The 23,580-nt window shown below is 42.7% G+C and overlaps 1 long non-coding RNA gene across 1 annotated transcript in view; it reads left to right on the top strand.

The window, feature by feature from the left end:
- Window positions 1–11,974, top strand: part of LOC309527047 — a 55,999-nt gene extending 44,025 nt beyond the window's left edge. The window contains exon 3 of the long non-coding RNA XR_014217075.1: window positions 11,458–11,974. This is a non-coding gene — a long non-coding RNA (uncharacterized lncRNA). The remainder of the gene's footprint in view (window positions 1–11,457) is intronic.
- Window positions 11,975–23,580: the final 11,606 nt, after the last annotated feature.

The raw sequence follows: 23,580 nt of genomic DNA, 5'->3' as shown, positions 1-23,580 counted from the left end.
TAAGCCGCTTCTGGCGAACCAGAGCAGCACATGGAAATGCTGTTTACCTTCCCGCCGGAGCGGTACCTATTTATCTACTTGCACTTTGAGGTGCTTTTGAACTGCTAGGTTGGCAGGAGCAGGGACCGAGCAACAGGAGCTCACCCCGTCGTGGGGATTCGAACTGCCGACCTTCTGATCAGCAAGTCCTAGGCTCTGTGGTTTAACCCACAGCGCCACCCGCGTCCCCCTTAAGAAAGATAGACAAGCTGAAATGTGTGCAGAGGGGGTTACCAAGATGATCAAGGATCTGGAAACAAAGCCTTATGAGGAGTGGTTGAAGGAGCTGGGAATGCTTAGCCTTGAAAAGAGAAGACAGAGAGGAGATATGAGAGCCATCTTCAAATATCTCAAGGGCTGTCACATGGAAGAAGGAGCAAGCTTGTCTTCTCCTGCTCTGGAGGGTAAGACTCAAATCTACTTTATTTTATTCCTAGGATTTTCATACCATAGCTTTCACTTTCCATATTCATATTTTTTAGATATCTTATCTCATATTTTGCCACTTTGCTTTGCAACAGAGTATAGCATGCTTTGTCCTTGACATTACTAGAGCTATAGTTAGAATGAAAACATCAATCCATTATTAAATGTGTAAAAAACACAGGCGTTAGAACTCATGCAGGTTTGCAGCACAGCTTTGTCAAGCTTTAAATTCACCAAATCTGTTTGGACTGCTTGAACAAATGCATCTCAGAGAATGCCTTCTCCTGTATTATCAGTCATGTGTGTTAAGATTATCTGATACGACCTTGTTCCATGTCTTTCATCATGTTCCATGTCTTTCACCATCAAAGGCTGCATTAGAATTACAGAATTGTAGAGTTGGAAGGGATCTCAAGGGATGACTATTCCAATCTCCCTCATGTGGGATAGCCAGTTCTATATAATCTACATGCTTACTTCTGATTGATGCATGAAGGGGTTAATACCACAGAGTAAGCTGTCCTGACAGACTTAGCTATGTCACTTACCTTGGGAGGTAATAGATAATCAACCCTATTGTCCCCTCCCAGCCTACCAGTAAATCTCAGTATGTGACAATGTTTGAGCTGGTTGCCTCCCACTCAGTAGCATGGCTCTCACCAGCCACTCTTGAGTTTCTATACCAATAACCTAGGAACTTTTACCACTTTGTAACTAAACTAAGTTTTACTGCCTGTGCAACTTTTCTGACTGATGTATGTAAAAGCACTTACCAAATGTGTGCATTTTTTTAAATGCTAAGGGAAATGGAAAACTTTGAAGTTTACTCAGAAGTGCATATTTTAGAGGTCTAACAGCTTATATTTCCATGCTTTACTTTGCTGTGTATTTTGTGACTTTAAATCTCTGCTGGAGTTCTCTCACCAAAGAGTACTTGTCCCCAGACTTGGATCTCGGCATCCAGGAATTCTCTCTCATTCCCTCGTGTGTGTGTGTGTGTGTGTGCGCGCGCGCACGCACACACACACACACACACACAGTGCTTTTTTCTTTAAAAAATGTACTCTCATTTTGACTTAAGAAAATCACCATTTTATAGTTCAAATCTGGAAAAATAAATGCAGTAAATGGACAAAAGTAGAAAGATTCACAAAATGTTTAGGGGTATGCATACACCTGCGTCCCCCCAGAAAAAGCACTGTATGTATGTATGTATGTATGTATACACACACACACACACACACACACACACACGATTGCAGTGTTTGAGACGGTTCATATGGCAAAAGGTGGTCCCTGAGGTATTTAAAGCTTTATAGGCCAAAACCAGCACTTTGAATTGGGCCTGGAAACCAATTTACAAGCGGAGCAGGTGGGCCAGGATTGGCATAATATGCTCAAACCGTCTTGCCCCAGTCTTGCCTGGCTACTGAATTCTACACCAGCTGACATTTCTGAACCATTTCAGAGGCAGCCCCACATATAACTAACCACCACTGAACATCAGCCTTTTTGATAACCAGTGGCCCAGCTGCTACAAAATATAATGATGTTGGGCCAGTTAGACTAATATAATGAATACAGTGGTGCCCCGCAAGATGAATGCCTCGCAAGATGAAAAACCCGCTAGACGAAAGGGTTTTCCGTTTTTCGATGCGCTTCGCAAGACGAATTTCCCTATGGGCTTGCTTCGCAAGACGAAAATGTCTTGCGAGTCTTGCAATTTTTTCCGCTTTCCCCCCTTTTTCTAAGCTGCTAAGCTGCTAATAGCCTTTTAGCCGCTCAGCCGCTCAGCCTTTAATAACCGCTAAACCGCTAATAGCGCTAAGCCGCTAAGCCGCTAATAGGGTTGCTTCGCAAGACAAAAAAACCGCTAGACGAAGAGACTCGCGGAATGGATTATTTTCATCTTGCGAGGCACCACTGTAGTTTATCCCAGATTATACACATTTGAGTTGGAAATGAGTCACCCAGAATGCACCAGTGGCCTAGCCCTTTCTGAATGCTGACTTCTACGGCCCACTGTTCTCTTTCCTACCCCCTTGAGTGAAATGAATAGTGTTTTACTTAACACATTGTTCTTTTGCAACCCCCCTTTTTTGAGGGGAGGTCTGCCCTATCAGTGACTGAGATCTATGAAGCCAATTACACCGACAATTTAGAGTCCAAGTGGAAATTAGAAATGCACTACTGTCCTTGACGTTACTGGCGCTGCAGCTGGAATCAAAACATTAATTCAGATTAAAGCTGAATCAGACAACAATTCATTAATTTTCCAATGAAGCATTTGCATTTCATCTCTACACATGATTTGACTGGTTAATGAAATGCTACCACCTATGGTGCCTAAAAGTGAACTTGTCAGCACTCCATATACCACAAGGTTGCATATGGGAATCATAGAATCATAGAATCATAGAATCATAGAATCATAGAGTTGGAAGAGACCACAAGGGCCATCGAGTCCAACCCCCTGCCAAGCAGGAAACACCATCAGAGCACTCCTGACATATGGTTGTCAAGCCTCTGCTTAAAGACCTCCAAAGTAGGAGACTCCACCACACTCCTTGGCAGCAAATTCCACTGTCGAACAGCTCTCACTGTCAGGAAGTTCTTCCTAATGTTTAGGTGGAATCTTCTTTCTTGTAGTTTGGATCCATTGCTCCGTGTCCGCTTCTCCGGAGCAGCAGAAAACAACCTTTCTCCCTCCTCCATGTGACATCCTTTTATATATTTGAACATGGCTATCATATCACCCCTTAACCTCCTCTTCTCCAGGCTAAACATGCCCAGCTCCCTTAGCCGTTCCTCATAAGGCATCGTTTCCAGGCCTTTGACCATTTTGGTTGCCCTCCTCTGGACACGTTCCAGTTTGTCAGTGTCCTTCTTGAATTGTGGTGCCCAGAACTGGACACAGTACTCCAGGTGTGGTCTGACCAGAGCAGAATACAGTGGCACTATTACTTCCCTTGATCTAGATGCTATACCCTATTGATGCAGCCCAGAATTGCATTGGCTTTTTTAGCTGCCGCGTCACACTGTTGGCTCATGTCAAGTTTGTGGTCAACCAAGACTCCTAGATCCTTTTCACATGTACTGCTCTCAAGCCAGGTGTCACCCATCTTGTATTTGTGCCTCTCATTTTTTTTTGCCCAAGTGCAATACTTTACATTTCTCCCTGTTAAAATTCATCTTGTTTGTTTTTGCCCAGTTCTCTAATCTGTCAAGGTCGTTTTGAAGTGTGATCCTGTCCTCTGGGGTGTTAGCCACCCCTCCCAGTTTGGTGTCATCTGCAAATTTGATCAGGATGCCCTTGAGTCCATCATCCAAGTCGTTGATAAAGATGTTGAATAAGACCGGGCCCAAGACAGAACCCTGTGGCACCCCACTAGTCACTCTTCTCCAGGATGAAGAGGAACCATTGATGAGCACCCTTTGGGTTCGGTCAGTCAGCCAGTTACAAATCCACTGAGTGGTAGCATAGTCAAGACCGCATTTTACCAGCTTCTTTACAAGAATATCATGGGGCACCTTGTCAAATGCCTTGCTGAAATCAAGGTAGGCTACATCCACTGCGTTCCCTTCATCTACCAGGCTTGTAATTCTGTCAAAAAACGAGATCAGGTTAGTCTGACATGACTTATTTTTCAGAAATCCATGCTGACTATTGGTGATCACAGCATTCCTTTCTAGGTGCTCACAGACTGTTTGCTTAATGATCTGCTCCAGAATCTTCCCTGCTATTGATGTCAGACTGACTGGGCGGTAATTATTTGGGTCCTCTCTTTTCCCCTTTTTGAAAATAGGGACAACATTTGCCCACCTCCAGTCTGCCGGGACTTCGCCTGTTCTCCAGGAATTCTCAAAGATGACTGCCAGTGGTTCTGAGATCACATCTGCCAGTTCTTTTAATACTCTTGGATGCAGTTCATCTGGCCCTGGAGACTTGAATACATCTAAACTAGCCAAATATTCTTGTACTATCTCCTTAGTTATTCTGGGCTGTGTTTCCTTTGCTGAATCATTTGCTCCAAATTCTTCAGGTCGGGCATTGTTTTCTTTATCGGAGAAGACTGAGGCAAAGAAGGCATTGAGTAGTTCAGCCCTTTCTGTGTCCCCTGTTTGCATTTCACCATCTTCTCCTCTGAGTGACCCCATTGTTTCTTTGTTCTTCCTTTTGCTACGAACATACCCATAAAAGCCTTTTTTGTTGCTTTTAACCTCTCTAGCAAGCCTGAGTTCATTCTGTGCTTTAGCTTTTCTGACTTTGTGTCTACACGTGCTGGCTATTTGTTTGAATTCCTCTTTGGTGGTTTCCCCCCTTTTCCATTTTTTGTACACATCCTTTTTTAATCTTAATTCAGTTAAAAGTTCTTTAGATAGCCACCCTGGCTTCTTTAGGCACCTTCCATGTTTCCGTCTCATTGGTATTGCCTGACGTTGTGCTTTTAGTATCTCCCTCTTAACAAACTCCCAGCCATCATGAACTCCCTTTCCTTTTAGTATTGTTGTCCATGGGATCTCACCCAGCACTTCCCTAAGTTTTATGAAGTCGGCTTTCTTAAAGTCAAGAAATTGAGTCCTAGTATGCTTGGCTGCTCCTTTCTGCTGTATAGTAAACTTCAGAAGAGCATGATCACTCGCGCCTAATGATCCTTCCACTTCTACCCCACTAACCAGGTCATCAACATTGGTTAGGACCAGATCTAAAATGGCTGTTCCTCTTGTTGCTTCTCCCACTTTCTGGACAATGAAGTTGTCTGCAAGGCCAGTGAGGAATCTGTTTGACCTTATGCTCTTGGCTGAGTTTGACGTCCAACAAATGTCCGGGTAATTGAAGTCCCCCATTACTACTATCTCCCTTCCTTTTGCATGCTTGGCCATCTGTTCCAGGAAGGCATCATCTATGTCCTCCGTTTGGCTTGGGGATCTATAGTAAACTCCCACAATGAGGTCTCTGTTATTCTTCTCTCCCTTAATTTTGACCCAAATGCTCTCACTTTGGCTTTGAGGATCTAAATCTTGGATCTCTTCACAGGTATACACATCCCTGACATATAACGCCACTCCTCCTCCTTTCTTGTCTGGTCTGTTTCTCTGAAATAGATTGTATCCCCCCATTATTACATTCCAATCGTGGGACTTATCCCACCAGGTTTCAGTGATGCCTATTATGTCATATTTAGTTTGCTGTACCAAGAGCTCAAGCTCATCTTGTTTATTTCCCATGCTTTGTGCATTAGTGTACAGACATTGAAGTCCATTAATCATTCCCCCGTGTCTCTTATTTAAGGATTTTTTCCTCCCACCACTAGGTCCGCGTGCTGTTTGCTCCATTTGGTCTATGACATTTGGATGATCATCTTCATTAATTGATAGACTCCTACCTTCAGGAGCACTGTCTCCCTCCCCCACATTAGTCAGTTTAAAGCCCTCCTGATGAGGTTTCTGAGATTTTTGGCAAAAACATTTCTCCCAACCGTTGTGAGGTGCAGCCCATCACTTGCCAGAAGTCCATCTTCAAGAAACTGCAGTCCGTGATCTAAGAATCCAAACCGTTCCTGTTTACACCATTTGCGGAGCCAGCTGTTCACTTCCACTATTTTCCCCTCTCTCCCTGGGCCACGTCGTTCAACTGGGAGGACAGATGAGATGACAATTTGTGCATTTAGTTGCTTCAATTTCCTGCCGAGAGCCTCGTAGTCTCTTTTGATCTTCTGGAGGCTATTGCTTGCAGTGTCATTGGTTCCCACATGAACCAAGAGGAAGGGGTATTTGTCAGTGGGTTTTATGATTCCTTGCAGTCGTTCAGTTACATCTTGGATCTTAGCCCCGGGGAGACAGCACACTTCCCGAGACATCTTGTCAGGCCCACAGATCACTGCTTCTGTTCCCCTCAGTAGGGAATCTCCTATCACCACTACACGCCTCCTCTTGGGTTTGGTCGGGGGTCTTCCGTGAGCTGTCCGTTCCAAGGTCGCCTGCACATTCCCTGAGGACTGACTTTGCTGCTCGTCTTCATATACCTGATCGACTGTAATGAGGGAGAGAATGCAGGATCTAGTGAATACAGCAGAGCATGAGAGAAAGAAATGTGAGGCTAATTGTTATGCCATTAATTTAACTATGCAAGCTGATTAACCTCCCGTATTTCCAGTTCAGTTTAGGTAGGCTGTTGTTTATTTATTAATGTTATTTTCTATGCTGTCGTTAATTGGACAATAGGAGTACGGTATTTGGTGCAATGGGAGAACTGGAGCATCACAAAGGGGAGAAGCCAGGAATTGAACCTAGGCCCTTCAGCATGCAAAGCACATGCTCTCCAATGGAATTACAGGCTGTAATAATTCCACCAACAGCCAGTGGAACAGGGTTAAGAACCTTATTAGAAGCCAGAAAGGCTGCTTTTGGTGCCTGACTGGGTGTAACTAACAAATCTGAAGACAGGAAAGGAAAGTTAAACCAAACTAAACCAAACCAAAGTAACTGCTTTGCCCCTAAGGGGCAGTGTCAAAATTACAAAAGAGTATACAGTGGTAGCTCAGGTTAAGTACTTAATTCGTTCCGGAGGTCCGTACTTAACCTGAAACTGTTCTTAACCTGAAGCACCACTTTAGGTAATGGGGCCTTCTGCTGCCGCTGCGCCGCCAGAGCACAATTTCTGTTCTCATCCTGAAGCAAAGTACTTAACCCGAGGTAATATTTCTGAGTTAGCGGTCTGTAACCTGAAGCATATGTAACCTGAGGTACCACTGTAGTTAGGGAACAACCCCAAATGTCAACAACAGATCTCATGATAGGACACTGGTCCCCCTGCCATTCTACAACTTGCTTCCTACTGGTTCCAAGCACCTGCATGAAAATCAGTGTTCATTTCTTCTCTTCCTGCTGGGACGGCAGAAGTTTTGCTTGCTCGAGAACAAGGAGGTTCTTTGGTGTAATTCCAAAGGACTTTAAAAGCCCTCCCGCATAGCAGCCAACTGGTTGTGTGAGTAGAGCTTTTGGGGTCCGACATGACCCTGAGATTCAGCTGGCCTTTACCAGGGAACTGAGCCTTTAGTCTGAAAAGCCCTGGCCTGTAGAACTCATTGCCAATAGAACAAACCTTCCAACATGGCACAACCCAAATCCGGGATGTCATCTTCCAGGTCAGCACTCCCGCACAAGTCATGTGACCCACACAAGCCTTTTGGGGGTGCAGTGTCCAAAAATGTGTGTTTGGGGACACCATGCCTGAGAAAAGCGCAGCCCAAAATCGCACAAGATCACAGTGGCCATTTGGGCCACTGTCCATCTGCAAGAAAAAATGGGATGTCCCATTTTTGCTGTGACAATTGCTGGGTATGGCAGAAGTTCAAAAGGAGCCATCCCTCCTCAGTTGTCGACACCATTTTAAAAATCATAAACTTCTGAGAGACCTTGCAAACCTGAGATTCCTTGCCAACCATACTTTATTATTGTGTTATGGCATGTTTTATGGCATGGTAGAATAGTTTAAGCCTGTATACCGCCTTGTGCTTTTTTAGATGATGGTGCAGTTTACAAATATTTAAATAAGTGAAGCACTATGTTGCTCTAATGCAACAAATCCACATTAAAAAACATAAAATCTGCCCTCTCCCAGACTTATTGCAGTTGGGAAAGTGATAGGGAAATACAGTACACTGTAAAATGTTGGGTGTGCAAATGGTTAACGGGAACACTTCTAAACACCCTGTAAGAAAATCAGGATGAAGGTCCCTTGCCATATAACTTCCATGTGAACAAAAACAGAGCAAATTATGCATAAAGACCAGACATAGTCTAATCTCAGCATAAAGTCTGTGCAAGAAAATCAGGATGGATGTTCAAAAAACAGGTCATTTGGAGAACCCCGGTTTGAAATAGCTTTATAATTTCCAACAACAAAAATAGTTTCTTTTGGCAAAGCACTTTCTGTTAGCCGTGCATACTTATGTAAGACTCTTAAGTATGCATGATTAGCAGAAAGTGCCTTACAAACAAATAATATTAGATTTTATAAAAAATTACGCAGCTTTTTAAAACCAACTAGGCAAAATCAGTCTTCGTTCTTGTTTTTGGCTTTGGGGTGACAGTATCACTCCAAACAGTAAAATAAACAAACAGAATTTCTTTCCTCCCCCCACCTCAAGAAAGGAAACTGAGCGACAATGTGTAGCATAATGAGAGTTCAGCATTTTGACTAATTAGTTTGAAACAAGCTCCAGCTCCATTTAGCTGTTCTGGAGTCCTCTAACTCTGCAGTGCAAACAACTCCTCAATGACAGCAGGTGGCTTGTTCTTACACATTTTAATAGGATGCTGCTAAAATATTTATTCTTTTGTTGGATTAGTTGATATCACAGCTGGCTGGGAGCTTGCAATAACTTTTCTGACTGTTGTCCCTTTCCCAAAAGCCTAGGGAGAGAAATAAATAAGTGCAGAGCATTTTAGTACTTTGTTTCAATATTTGGGAAATGCAATGGGACATCTACCTGTATCTATTTTCATTTTTGTTAGTTCAAACACATTCAATTATATGGCAATTTAGTGCTAATTATCAGCAATTAGATATGATAGAGGTAACTTAGAAATAATTGATAACCAATCAATAACCCTTAATTACTAGAAACTGATGATCAGCAGAAGTTGATATAGTTTCACTCCTCCATCCTTGAGTCTTTTCAGGTTCCAGAGTAAGGAATATAAGCACACAAACACATATTTCCAAAGGGGCTTTTTTCATCACTCAAGTCGCTGGCAAAAGTTTAGTTTGGCGGATGATAATTAATTGCACACTGAGCTTTTATTTTTAGGAGGAAGTGCAGTTGCATAGGCAGAAACCCTGGGGCTAATGGGATGACTTTGTTAAATACAACCCATTCTGCATCGTAGAGATGAGGAATCCATGGCGCTCCAGATTTTGTTGGACTAGAACTGCCATTGTCCTTGGTCTGTTGGCTGCTTCCGCTGGGAATTAGAATCCTACAACTGTGCTGGCTCCCACTCTCAGTCTCTGAACTCAAACTCTCCACATGATTACCGTATTTTTCACTCTAAAAGACACACCTGACCATAAGACGCACCCAGTTTTTAGTCTCATTTCCGGGACTATTTGCTGAGTCCAGCGAGGCAGTGAGGTCGCGCTTACTGCGAGGCGGCAGGTGGCGGTGCTGAGGTGTGGTCTTGGGCCTCTGGCAGCCGGCAGAAGCTCACTGATCCCACCTTCGTCACCAATATTAAATGTTCGGAAAAAGTCAGAAGCCCAAGGCAGTATAAGTTCCTGAACTACCATATTTTTCACTCCATAAGACACACCTGACCATAAGACACACCTAGTTTTTAGAGGAGGAAAACGAGAAAAGAAATATTCTGAACGAAACAGTGGATGCGTGATTTTTGTGGTTCATGCTGTGGCCACAGACATGTGATTTGATGGTGAGTTTGGGGTAGCCCAATGCAAAAATCCTGAGAATCCGTGTGGATCCCTGCTTTGTAACCATGTTTTTGTGCCATTGCGGCCCCACGCAACAGTGGATGCGTGTTTTTTGTATGTGCAGGCTGTAGCCATAGACATGCTATGTTATCTGATGGTGAATTTGGGGTGACCCAATGCAAAAATCCTGAAGATCCATGGGCTTTTACCTCCCCCTTCCCAGGCAGCCTCCTTTATCGCTAGTGTCTCTTATCTCCCTCCCCGATCACTTACCGATCAGTTGCTTCCTTTCAACACTCCCTTCCCTCTTGTTTGCCTTAGTGTCTTTTCCTTAACCTTAATCTGGCCTCAACCAGAGCCAGGGCTTTTTCGGCCATGGCACCGATCTGGTGGAACACTCTATCACAAGAGACCAGGGCCCTGCGGGACTTCACATCTTTCCGTAGAGCCTGCAAGACAGAGCTGTTCCACCAGGCCTTTGGCCAAGGCACAGTCTGACCCCCCTCCTTTGGTATTCCTCACAGAACTCTAGCCCAATGGTTGCCATGAATTTGATTTTGAATTTATTTTAAAACGAATTGATTTTAGAATGTTGTGTTACTTTTATTGTTGTTAGCCGCTCTGAGCCCAGCTTCAGCTGGGGAGGGCGGGATATAAATAAATTATTATTATTATTATTATTATTATTATTATTATTATTATTATTATTATTATTATTATCTGGAGCAGTTTTTTGCTCCTCCTTTTCTTCTATTTTCTCTCCTCATTGCTTTAGTCTTCCTGTCTCCTCTCCTTGCATGTTCACTCTTTACCCCCCAGGGAGCCTCCTTTATTGCCTGCATCCCTTATCTCCCTCTGATCACTTGCCAATCAGCAGCTTTGTTTCAACACTCACTTCCCTCTTTCCAAAAAAAAAAAAAAAAAAGCATGATCTGCTTTTTGCCCCTGGCCAATTCGGCTCCAGGGACCATGCATTCGCTCCATAAGGCGCACAGACACTTCCCCTTACTTTTTAGGAAGAAAAAAGTGTGTCTTATGAAGTGAAAAATTTGGTACATCCAAAAGCTTTATTCAAGAAGTCAGTACGTGATCTATGTATGAGCTCAGACTATAGATTATAAAGTTCTCAGATATATAAACAGAGTTCTAGAATACATGACTAGGCCCAAGCTAAGACATTGTCCCAATGGCTGGTATGCCCTTCCTACTTTGCTTTCGAACAGCCAAGCATAGACTATCACTCAGGTGGTTCATTTCTTCTATGTAAAGATAGCAACTAAGCAGCCCTCCAAAGGAGATCAAACTGTTTGCATCTGATGATACATACTTGGAGATGGAAGCTTGTCTGGTTCTGCTACTTCACTCTCAGTCCCAGTCTCTGTCAACCCTGCTGAACCCATTGATTGGCAAGCTGGCTTCTCAGTCACCATGACAATGTCCTGCAATGAAGGTGAGGCCTGAGGCAGCTTGAGTGGCTCTCCTTCCACCTAGGGAGCACAACTCGAACCCTTTCCATCCCCATCCACTGACTACTTCTCCTTTCTCCCCTCTGACAGATTTTGCCAAACTCCTTTCCTCCCAGATGCTGCCCCAGGATTCACAGCATACCACAGCAGGAAGCCTGCAGGTTCCCCATCCCTTCTGTACAGTTTATAATTTTGGTGAATTTACTACTGCAATGTGTCAGAGGATAGCCAGAAAAAAGATGGCCAACATAAGCTGGAAAGAGACAATCTATGAGCATCCAGTACTTTCCTTCCATCTCCAAGAGCTTCATGCTTGCCTGTGCTTTCAAGGGAAATTTAGGTTGATTGTTGCAGCATGAAGATAAACCCGACTACCATATTGAAGAATCATGAGCTCATACTCCATCACAGCATCTGTATAGTCCTCGGTCCAGTTCTTTTGGAAAGAGAATCGCACCTGTCAAAGCGGCAGATTTCCCTGGGAGCGTTCCCATCAAATCTCATTGAGCTCGTATGCTGCCTAACTCGTGAAACCCATGGAGAATTTGGCCAGAGGTTAAATGCAAATAACGTTGTTATGCACAATAAAGCTGCCTTATCCTCTCAAGGTCAGAGGCCGAGTATGTTACATGAGGTCCCAGTGACCCTTTTTGCTCCAAAACGGGTGTCAGCAGATGGGCATATAGAAAGCAGAAGAAAAGTGCTTCTTAGAATGGCTCTCTTTACACATTTAAACATTGTGCACTGAAGCCCAGCATTATTACCAGCCAGTGGTATTTAAAGCCATTATCCAGCCTGACAGCTCCAGACCTCCAGGCAGCCCTTCCAAATGCCACTGTTGATTTGCTGCAAATGTTAAGCAAGCAGACACTGCAATTATTTGTCAGCAATATAACTTTCCCCTCTTGCCCCGTGGTCATCAGACACATATGGTGATGTGTGAGCTTCATTTGAAAGGATGCAGTCTTGAACCAGGAAACAGAGAGCTCCAATAGCCCAAGACTGAGCAATTAGATAGCAAACAAGCATTAGCAAGAGGTGGTTGCACATCAAGGAAGCTCTCCATCTGGTGGTGCATGCGGTTGCACTTTCCAAGCTTTGTCTTAACAACAGGTCTTGGTATTTGCCCTCAGCCAAGTCTGCTTCTGCTTTGGCTGTAAATCGGTAGATTCCCCCAGAGAGGTGGATGACCTTCTGGGGAGATGGGGCTTTCATTGAAGGAAATGGGTGTGTTGTGGGGCAGAGAGGTGGGTGTATGGAAAGCTAAGAAACTTGCTCTAGAGAAAAACAGCGAGGCTTGAAAATGAAAGGTGAAGGACATGACAGGGCACCTCCCAGTCCATGGACAGATGTCAATAGGATGGGGAGCTGAATCTTAATTTAACATGAAATATATATTTATACCCACATGCAAATGCATTTGACAGGTGTCTCAATTAAGCAGCTAACAAAGCAATCCTGGATATTGAGGATAAGGTAAAAGGGAGAATGGCTCTACAACATTTCATACATCCATAGCCCTACCAGCTCAATGCCTCTAAGGTAGGATGCCTTGTTATCCTTTCTTGAACTCAATGGGAGGGAACTGAGTATGGCAGTTCCAGGCCTGGAGCAGTTAAGGGACTCTTTTGTGGTGTGTTGGGGAGCTGTGGGTCCATGCTCATCCCAGGCACAACCTCAGCATGTCCCCAGAACATGTTTGGGCCCTTCTGACAGCAGTGCCTTTATACTTGCAGACATTCCTGCAGGGATGTAGGGAGGGGACCTTGAGGGCAATAGTGCTGATTCACTGGCAAACCTTGGTCTCCAGTGGCAGAAGCTTCCCCCCTCCCTATTTCCTGTGTGTTTCCCACAATTTCCTGCATGGGGGGGGGAGCTTCATATTGGTCCCTTAAACTCATATGATCAATTGATTACAATTTCTTTAATTGGATTGCAGTCCTACTAAATCCACTTTAAAAACAGAGCAGAACTCCAGGAAAAATCCACACAACCTGAAAGTCCTCCTAACAACGGGGAGGGGGGGCACTCCTAGACATTAAAAAAATGTCTGCCCACTTCTGCATGACCCCTGTAGAAATAACAATTAAACCTGTTTGCGTTTGCCTATCACAAAAGGTCACACAAAAACGCCCTCAGAAGGTGTCGAGTGCGTTTTGTGTGAGAAAAGGCTGTGAGCGGTGGCATTTTCATGTTTCTCTCCTCACAATGGTACTTTGAGAACAAAAACTATTTTAATCTAAAGCAGGGTTAAATAAGCAATTAGTCACTTGTACATTGGAGAACTGAGGAGCAAAAATGACGGTTAACCCACTCAGGCAGATTAGGGTTCTATGGTTCTTCCCTTTGTTTGATGATTGGAATCTTTTCCATTTTGATTGTATTTGCCAATTAATCTGAAGAGCAACAATAATGATGGCTAATAACTACTTTGCTGAAGATAATGAGAAAAATAACAATTCTTTTGTTGGACAGATTTGTACTGCTGTTTTTTCTGGAATATGTGGGAAAGATAGATGTTACAGTGAGTATGCTTCATGCTAAGTTTTCTTGCTCACCTATCACAAATGTTTAAAGACAACAAGGTCTTCAAAATATATAAAGTAGGCCCAGGCTGCATTCAGACAGTACTTTACTCTGCTTCCCTGACATTTCCTTCCCTGATAATTTCCAGTTTTTAACGTGATCTTTCATATGATGTAAAAGCCACTCCTGGAAATCTAGCAGAAGTTTGATGCTCATTTCCATGCTAAATGTTTTCAAAAATGATCTGACGGCCACCCAGTTAACCCGGATTATTGTAGGAGTTTTGTGCTGCGATTTCCCCACCCCTTTGCATGGATAGTGGCTTGTGACAAAACCTGGCACTGTATTCCGACATACAGTACAGCACTTTCCCACCATTTTCATGGGTCAGTCATGAGGGAACAGAAGCACGCATGCGCATAAAGGGTCGTACCATGTCCAATGACACAGAACCATAGAATTGTAGAGTTGGAAGGAACCCAAATGCAGGATTCCTAGGTCGTGTCACATCACACCACAGGTTTGAATGAAATTTAGTGCAATATGGTGGCAGATTGATAAAAAAGCCACAGTTCCATAATGCAACAAGGGACATTAGAAACAGGTACAGAAGTGTTAATGTTATAACCAGGAAAACTAATACAATGAACCCCACATCTGACTACATCCCTAGGCAAAGCAACCCTCCACTCACCTTCAGTTGCAGCCAGTTGACCCTCCATTGCTGTTTCTCATCATTGTACTACTGAAAAGCATAGGTACAAAAACAAGGTGAATCTTGGGAGTGGTCACTCTGCTAGCATTGCTGTTGTTTATGGTGATGAGGATTAGTATTCATCTGCTGTAACTAAGAGCCGTTAGGTTGTAATTCTAAACACATGTACTTATTTGTAAGTTCAATTATAGGACGCACTTACTTATTTCCAAGTAAGCATACATTGAAAGCATACATAGGACTATACAGTTAAATATTGACATTAGACTTAGTAAGTATACACATTGGCAAGAATTAAACTCTTGAAAGCTCCCAATTTTTGCTGCTTCTTGTTTGTACAGTGGTACCTCGTTTTACAAACTTAATCTGTTCCGGAAGTCCGTTCTTAAACCGAAACCGTTCTTAAACTGAGGTGCGCTTTCCCTAATGAGGCCTCCCACCACTGGTGCCCTTCCACCATTTGGCTTCCATTCTTAGACTGAGGTAAAGTTCGCAAACCGAGACACTACTTTCGGTTTTGCGGAGTTCGTAAACTGAATAGTTCGTAAACAGGGCTGTTCTTAAACCAAGGTACCACTGTACTTTTAAGCACATTGCAGGAGAAAAGACAAGTAAATAAAGCCATAGCAGCTTAATTTTTAAAAATCCAGCCTATCTTTAACTTACTGGAGTGGATATAAGAGGATTGTTCTGTGCAGATATTTTCCTGTTTCCTTTGCAGTTTACATAGGTGCTTTATTTTTAATTAATCAGCCCCCAAATACATTTGGTCTTAATCCGATAAGCAAATTTCCTTTTGGCAACAAATCTGACTCAAGCCCTAAGGTATCATTGTACTTCTATTTGAAGATGAGATCTGAGTCGTTTATCGTACCTTTTTAATTATAGAACACAATTTAGGTATAATTACTCTGCTTACGAGCAGGTGGCTTTGTAATTTGCCCTGCCAACACTGCCATGTAGGCCAAGGCTCAATTCATTGGTGTTAGATAGATCAAGATTTTTTTATTTTATTTTTTAAATGCTTGCTTCATGTCTCGAAAGAAAGATTTTGCCATGTAAAACCCCTCTGAGGCTGTGGAAACAACTTATTTACGTTTTTACAGGAGGAATGAAGCAATTGTTTGGCATGACATGCCATATTCTTGGCCAAGTGGCCATCATTCAGCTGCAAAATTTAATTGGTGTAATTAAGATGTGCATGATTTGATGTGCTGGGAATTCTAAAAATCCCCATTAACCACTTCTCCAGCTTGCACTAACTGGTACATTGCACAGGCAATGCATGCCCTGTCCTTCATGCTTATGCCCCACCTCTGCTTTTCAATAGCAAAGTTCATGACTATCACTTGATGCCCAAGCTTGTCTTGAAACTGTAGGAGCAAGGTCTCAACTTAGGTTTTCTTTCTTTCTTTGCTCCCTCCCTCCCTCTTTCCTTTCTCTGACCCATAGCCTGTGACCCCAGGTGTCTCCTATTAATCAGAGCTTCTCACTGGTTGGTATACAAGTCTCTCAAGTCATATTTATGAACATGTGGTCCCAAGGTGTGGTCTGAAGGTACACATGGCTGAAGTTACACTGGTCAGAGCCTGGATGAGTTACTGCCTGGGAACTCTGTGATGGAACAAAGGCTGAGATATAAATGTATGAAGATAAATAAATAAATAAATATACCAAATACCAGAAGGACCTACGGGTTGCTTAACATTGATTTTACTATCATATAAGCCCATTGCTAGGCATCCATCTTACAACTTGTACACACCTCAGTTTGAAAATAAACCAAGGTGATGGTAAGTATCCTGGCATGCCGGAGAAAGAGCAATGTAACAAACATTTGTTTGTCCCATCATATATCTGATGTCTATTTTAAAAGAATCATGAAACTGCTAGGATCCTGGAGCCTTGTTGGCTCATCTAGAACGTAGAGACAGCAATAGGGTTGAATGAAGTTCAGGTTGGGTTAAGGGCAGCATGTCCCATTTCACCACGCCCTGCTGTGTACCACTACCGCCCAAGCATCCCTTTGCTAGTTTGCATGGTGGCGGCATGAATCAGTGGTGGTGGCAGGTTCCAGTGAGATCTCAACAAACTCTTGCGAGTTCTTGTGCACTCTCATTGAAAATTGATGCCAAGAATAATAACGAGGAGGAGGAGGATAATAAATTTATTATTTATACCCTGCCCATCTAGCTGGGTTTTCCCAGCCACTCCGGGTGGCTCACAATAGAATATTAAAAACATGATAAAACATCAAACATTAAAAACTCCCCTAAACAGAATAAAAAAAATTCCTTCCAGTAGCACCTTAAAGACCAACTAAGTTAGTTCTTGGTATGAGCTTTCGTGTGCATGCACACTTCTTCAGATACACTGAAACAGAAGTTGCCAGATCCTTCTATATAGTGAGAAGGTGGGCAGGGGTGTTACTCAGAAGGGTGGTGGGAATGGGAGATAGGCAGATAGCTGAGAGAGCCTGTTGACGACTCTTACAGGAAAAGACAAGGGGTAAGAAGGTGAGAAATGGTTTAGTCATGTATAGTGAGATAAGAATCCAATGTCTTTGTTCAGCCCAGGTCTCTCCATTGTTTTAAGTTTGGTAATGAGTTGTAATTCAGCAGCGTCTTTGTTCAGCCCAGGTCTCTCCATTGTTTTAAGTTTGGTAATGAGTTGTAATTCAGCAGCTTCTCTTTCCAGTCTATATCTGAAATTCCTTTGTAGTAAAACAGCTACTTTGAGATCTTGTATAGAATGTCCTGGGAGATTGAAGTGTTCTCCTACTGGTTTCTCTGTTTTGTGATTCTTGATGTCAGATTTATGTCCGTTTATTCTTTGGCGTAAGGTTTGGCCTGTTTGTCCAATATAGAGAGCTGAAGGACACTGTTGGCATTTGATGGCATACACAATGTTAGATGATGAGCAATTAAATAGTCCCGAGATGGTATGTGTGATGGTATGTGTAAACAGGGCTGCCTTCAGATGTCTTCTAAAAGTTAGACAGTGGTTTATTTCCTTGACATCTGATGGGAGGGAGTTCCACAGGGTGGGCGCCACTACCGAGAAGGCACTCTGCCTGGATCCCTGTAACCAATGCATGTGCTGCTTCTCCACCACTGGCAGAAGTGGTGGGGCATGCAGGATACCTGTGAGGGAGCTGCCTCAGAGGTTTCTGCAGACTGAGGCAGCTGCTTCACTCCACCTCACATATGGGCCAACCCTGGGTTTAGTACACAGATGGGTATAAACCTGCGTGGATTTAAAAACAAACAAACAACTTTTACCACCACCACCTTTTCTGCAGTGAAAATGGGGAGGGACTATGGAGATGGGCAAGACATGGGGGGGTGAGATATTTGATATTAGGTAAAAATATTAATTTAGCGTGGATAAATGGATTAATGGCAAATGAGGAACAAAGATAGCAAGGATGGAGGTGATGCTCTGGGATCTTGTGCTGTTCTGCATTTTTATTAATGTCTTAGAGGAGCACAAAGTATTCCTGCCAAATACACAAATGACACCCAGTTCAGGAATATTGTAAACACTTTGGCAGGTAGAATTAGAATTCAAAGTTGTTTTGACAAACCGAAGACTCGCACTGGAAGGAGGATTCTGGAAGAGAGATATCTAGTTGTGTTGCCCATTGTACATGCCGAAGTGGAGAGGGAGGGGTAATTGGCTAAGCAGTAGCTGGGCTAAAAAAGGGTTTCAAGCTAAGGTGATGCTAGTTTTAACAAGAGATTTTCCCCCATGCAACCACCCTCCTGTGTGAAATTATTCCTGAACTAACCTGTGTCTTACTCTGATCCAAAAGTAATTCCTTCTGTTGTAATGGAATGGAGTAAATAGCCAATCTCAATGTTAAATTCAATCGGCTGCTTCAAAAACTGACGAGATTTATTGGGGCAGGGGAGGAATCAGAAGCATTGATTGAAACGGATTTTGACTCTGCTATTATGGCAGGCTCCTGAAGTGGAAAAACTAGGTTTTTTTATTTTTAAAAAATCACTATAAAACCAAGACCTTTCTTTCTCTCTTTTAGTGTTGTCATTACTTGTCTTTCCAAACAAAGAAGCTTTTCTTCTTGGGTAGAAGGTGGCCACAGGAAGCTTAATCAACATAGCCGCTCCCCGCAGAAGGTATCATTATGCATTATTCCAAGGGGCTATTCAACCTACCCTTCTACCTGCATTTAAAAGCAATTTTCTCTCTTCCTTAAATAATCTACACGTGTTAATTACAAGGCAGCAATGAAGCTGAAATGGTGTGAAATTAGACGGAATGAATTATTCATGCCATTTGTCAGCTGCTGGGTTGGATTTTTTTTCCCCTCCTACTGAGAGTTAAAAAAGAGAGAGAAGATTTACAAGAGAAAATGAGATATTCTTCTAAATTCAGGAAGAATGAAGTCTCTTCTCTTCTCCAGAGCATCCTAGTCATCTTTCCTGCATGCTTCACTTGCCATTACAGAAAAGAGAACATAGTCTGTTACTTTCAGGGATCAAGGATATTGTTTTGATGCTTCTGATCTCAGCCACCCACCCACCCACATTTTGAAGCGTGTCTCTACCTATTGAAGCTCATTTCTGATGGTTGGTGGCACTAGAACATGCTCCTGAGCTCATCACAGGAGGGATGATCTAGTACTTCCTGAACGAGAAAGAACGGACCATAAGAGTTTTGGCCATGCCTTTCTAATCTCAGAACAACACTGCTATAGCTATGTTACTAAGCATTTCCCAGAGGCATCTGATTGGCCTCTGTGGCAACAGGATCCTAGACTTGGTGGGCCAGTGGCCCAATCTAGCAGGCACTTCTTATGCTCATCACATGACACAAACAAAGCTCAACAGATGAGACTCCATGTGAAATAAAAACTTCCATCTAATGTTTTTGCCGATTATTTAATACATTTCTACCAATAATTTTAAAGCAAAAAAGGTAGGTTCCAATGTAAAAATTAACACCATCATACAATAGCAATCATAAAAACCGGCCCAGTGCCTACATCTCAAAGTAAACCAATGAATAAATAAATACATAAATAAAACAGTGAACCATTTGTAATACCCCAAAGCTTTCTTATCTACATAAAGTTTACTTGCTTATAACTGAAAGTAATAGTGAGGAATCAATAGAAGGGAGCACTGGGAGGTGAAGGGAGTGCAGAATGATACTGTAGAGAACTTGGTGATGAGCAGAGTCCCAGCCTACCTAACTGAAGAATCTCACTGGCTGGGCAGAGTTGCTATACTAGCTTCCTGGCAGGTGATTTTTTTCTGTTGCTTACCAGCAGGGTGAGTAGAGGGGACAGAGAGGTTGGTGCAGTGCAAACACACAGGAAGGAGCACCAGATTGATTGCACCAGCGCGTTTGCAGCACCTCAACCTCCTCGCCATCTCACTTTTCTCCCTCCTGATTAGCAACAGGGTCCCACCTGCTTGAAAGCAAATGTAGGGCCTCCACACAAGTCATATCTGCTAATAGACAGTAGGCGTAAGGGACTTACCAAGCCTCCTCTGCAGTATGAGGAAGGACTGGGGCTCTGAGGTTCTATATGTTCTTCCCTTTGGGCCAAAAGGATGCTCCTTACACATCCTTACAATGCAATTTTTAGTACAAAACCTCTATTTCATGAAAGTCTAAAGATTACACTTCGTTCATTGTTTCTAATCTATGGAGATTATATTTCGTATTCTTTCTCCATATTGCAGTGTTGAGAAGAACCATTGAAAACAACCAGATGCGATGTTTCTAGTGATACATTAATTCCCACCTACTCTCATAACCGCTATTGAATAACTGGTTTCTCTCATCTACGAGTCTTAGTTGAATAAAAACAAACAACAAAGGTGAAAGTTTGAATTCAGGGAAATTAATCTAGCAATTTGGGACTTCCTGTAGATTCATTAAAGTCAAATAAATATGATTTAAAGATAATTAGCAACACATAATTAAACTATCCCAATAGGAATCAACCTCAGAATCCCACCTGGAACACTCAGAGACTCTTGAAAAGACAGCAGAATTATTGTGGGATAATTTCAATGTCATTTCAGACAATTGGCGGCACAATTCCTTTCTGTCTTATACATATCTACATTTCCAAAAACTGTGTTTTTCTTTCCATCGTTGGCTCAAGCTCTCCCATTATCACTGTTCCTCCCTTAACCACTGATTCCCACCCTACCCCCAAACTCCAGCCTATACACTGGAAATAGATTGGTCCATTTATACAAGTACCTCTACAAGTCCCTGCACCATTTGCCCCTCTCCTATACAAAGAAGATTGACCTTGTTTGAGGAATGTACAAAAAGGACCATAGCCTAGTAGCAGAGCAATGCTTTAATCCAACTGTGGCCAACCAGGACATAAGTGCAACAGCACTCTGTCACTGTTGTTCCAAAGCAACTGCCTCTAGCGGTGTAGGAAGTATATTATCCATCACAACTACTAGTAGCCACTGATAGCTTATCTCTCATGAATTTGTCTAATCTTCTTTTAAAGACATCCAAGTTGGTTGAGTGGTGAGGAAGAACTTCCTTTTGCCTGTCTTCAGTCTTCCCACATTTAGCCCTAATTCTTGTATTGTTCTTGGCTTTGGGAACAAAATCTAGCCTACTGGCTACATAATAGTACATAGTTAGGAATTTTCCAAGGTCTTCTCTTTCTTACTGGATGCCAGAAAAAGAATCAGCCATCTCACAAAGTTTGAAATCTGAGGGTACAATGTGGTGACCCAGGTTCATCCTGTTTACTTGCTAATGGAAAGCTAAAACCAAAGGCATTACTACAACAAAAACCACACAAAAACCACAAATATATTATCGTTCTTCCAAAAATCAAATATAAACTGGCAAAAACTAGAACCATAGAATTAGAACTATGGCCACAAACCAAGACAGAGTTAAGCTGCAATCATATGGACAGTTACTTGGGGGGGGGGTAAACCCTTTTGAGCTCAGTTGGGGTTGCTCTGAGCAAACATGCACAGGATTGAAGTACAGTGGTACCTCGGGTTACATATGCTTCAGGTTACATACGCTTCAGGTTACGGACTCCGCTAACCCAGAAACAGTGCTTCAGGTTAAGAACTTTGCTTCAGGATGAGAACAGAAATCGTGCTCCGGCGGCGTGGCAGCAGCAGGAGGCCCTGTTAGCTAAAGTGGTGCTTCAGGTTAAGAACAGTTTCAGGTTAAGTACGGACCTCCAGAACGAATTAAGTACTTAACCCAAGGTACCACTGTATATGGAATTCCAACCCTGTCAGGTTTTACAAGGGTGAAGCTGAAACAAAGGAGAAGGAAGCTGGGAGGCATTGCTACCCATCTGCACTGGTTGTAAGAAAGCAGGCAGATGGGGGCTGGCTGAGAGCAGACAGGGTGGTGGAGCAGTGCCCCGTTCACCATGGACCAGCCTCCCCTGGCTGGATTGTGACCTGCATCTGCATTGGATCAGGCATCTGGGCACAATATTATCAGGCATGTGTCCAATAATCATTTGATTACTTTCTACAGCAGTTCTAGTTTAAAGCTACAGTTGTGTGCACATTTACTTGGAAGCGAGATCCATTAAATTCCATGGGACTTACTGCCATATCATCCGTAGGACCAGGCTGCGTGTCTTCAAATTACTATGGAGGACATAGTGGATCAGATGTCTATAATATTCCCTGAAACCTCCACCAGCCTGCATGCATACAGAGTAAAGCAGTAGATTCAAAAGAGGATTCCTAGTAAGCTGCAAAGCTTTATAAGAAACTGCTTAAAATTTCACACACCAGTCTTTGGAATTATGTATGTAGACTTGGTCCTACAGGCACATACCAGGCTTAAAGCAAAATATTTGAAAAAAAAATTCTTCCACTTGCTTTGCCAAGATCTGAACAGAGAACAGTTGCCTTTCCTATGTTATTTAGTGTCAGTGTTCAAGCAAAGTCTATAGAAGCATCCTCTTTTCACGTACATTGAGGTGATATGTGAAACAGAGTGCCGTGAATTATGGGGAGTGAGAAGCTCAATTTTTAATGTTTGGGATTCCTCCCCGATATTGCAACTGCCGGGAGATGAGTCAACAAGAAACATAACTTCACAATCAGCGTGTTTTCTATTTACACTAGATTACGATGCCCATCAGCCTCAACCAGCAAAGCTGTGGAAGGGAATGTTATTCCAAAATGACTGGAGGGCAGCAGGCTTGTAAAGATTGATGTTCACTTTCTCTAGCTGTGTTTGTACAGCGGCCTTGAAAGACGAAGACACCTGCAAACAAAAGAAAGAGTGATTCAAAGCAATCTGTATCTTTAATACATGTGTGGTCATCCATGACAATCTAAAATGTTTTTGATGACAGTTACAGGAGGCACAAAACACCCCCATTTCCAGGTCTTCTCAGACGTCCAGTTTTTGAGGCCCCAGTCATAATTAAAATAAAATATGATGACACACAAAACACAGTAAGACACCCCCAAAAGAGTGGGTAGTTTTTTTTAATATGATCAGATGATCTGAGAGGACACATTATTAAAGTCTAATCTTCTGCCATCAAAGCCAATATATATTTTATTACTATTTATGAGCAGTTTAAGCTGTTTAATATGACAAAATTTACGCCAGTTACCGTAGCAAAGAAATGAAGTCTTTTTACCAAATCACATATCTCATCTGCTTAGATTTGCAGCTCTAAGCAGAGAGAGTGTTTCACATCTTGGTCTGATGTGCCTAAAAGCAAGTTATGAAACGTATCAAATGCTCCCCCCCCCCAAAAAAAAGAAGAAATGTCTAAATGTGAGGCACCCCTTGAGCTGGAATCTCATTTTTCACAAATCTATGCAACAGAGATAGGGCAAGAAATGGGGGCCACTATATAATGCTTCTGTTGAGCTTTTCAGTTTACAAAATTACTTTAGGGTTATCTCACTTGAGTGGACAATTCTGTGAAAAGTTAGCTTGTGTGTTGGTGGTTCATTCAA

Source organism: Podarcis vaucheri (genome assembly GCF_965113315.1).
Source record: "Podarcis vaucheri genome assembly, chromosome: 2".
Lineage (NCBI taxonomy): Eukaryota > Metazoa > Chordata > Lepidosauria > Squamata > Lacertidae > Podarcis > Podarcis vaucheri.
This window is presented reverse-complemented; position numbering and strand designations above follow the sequence as displayed.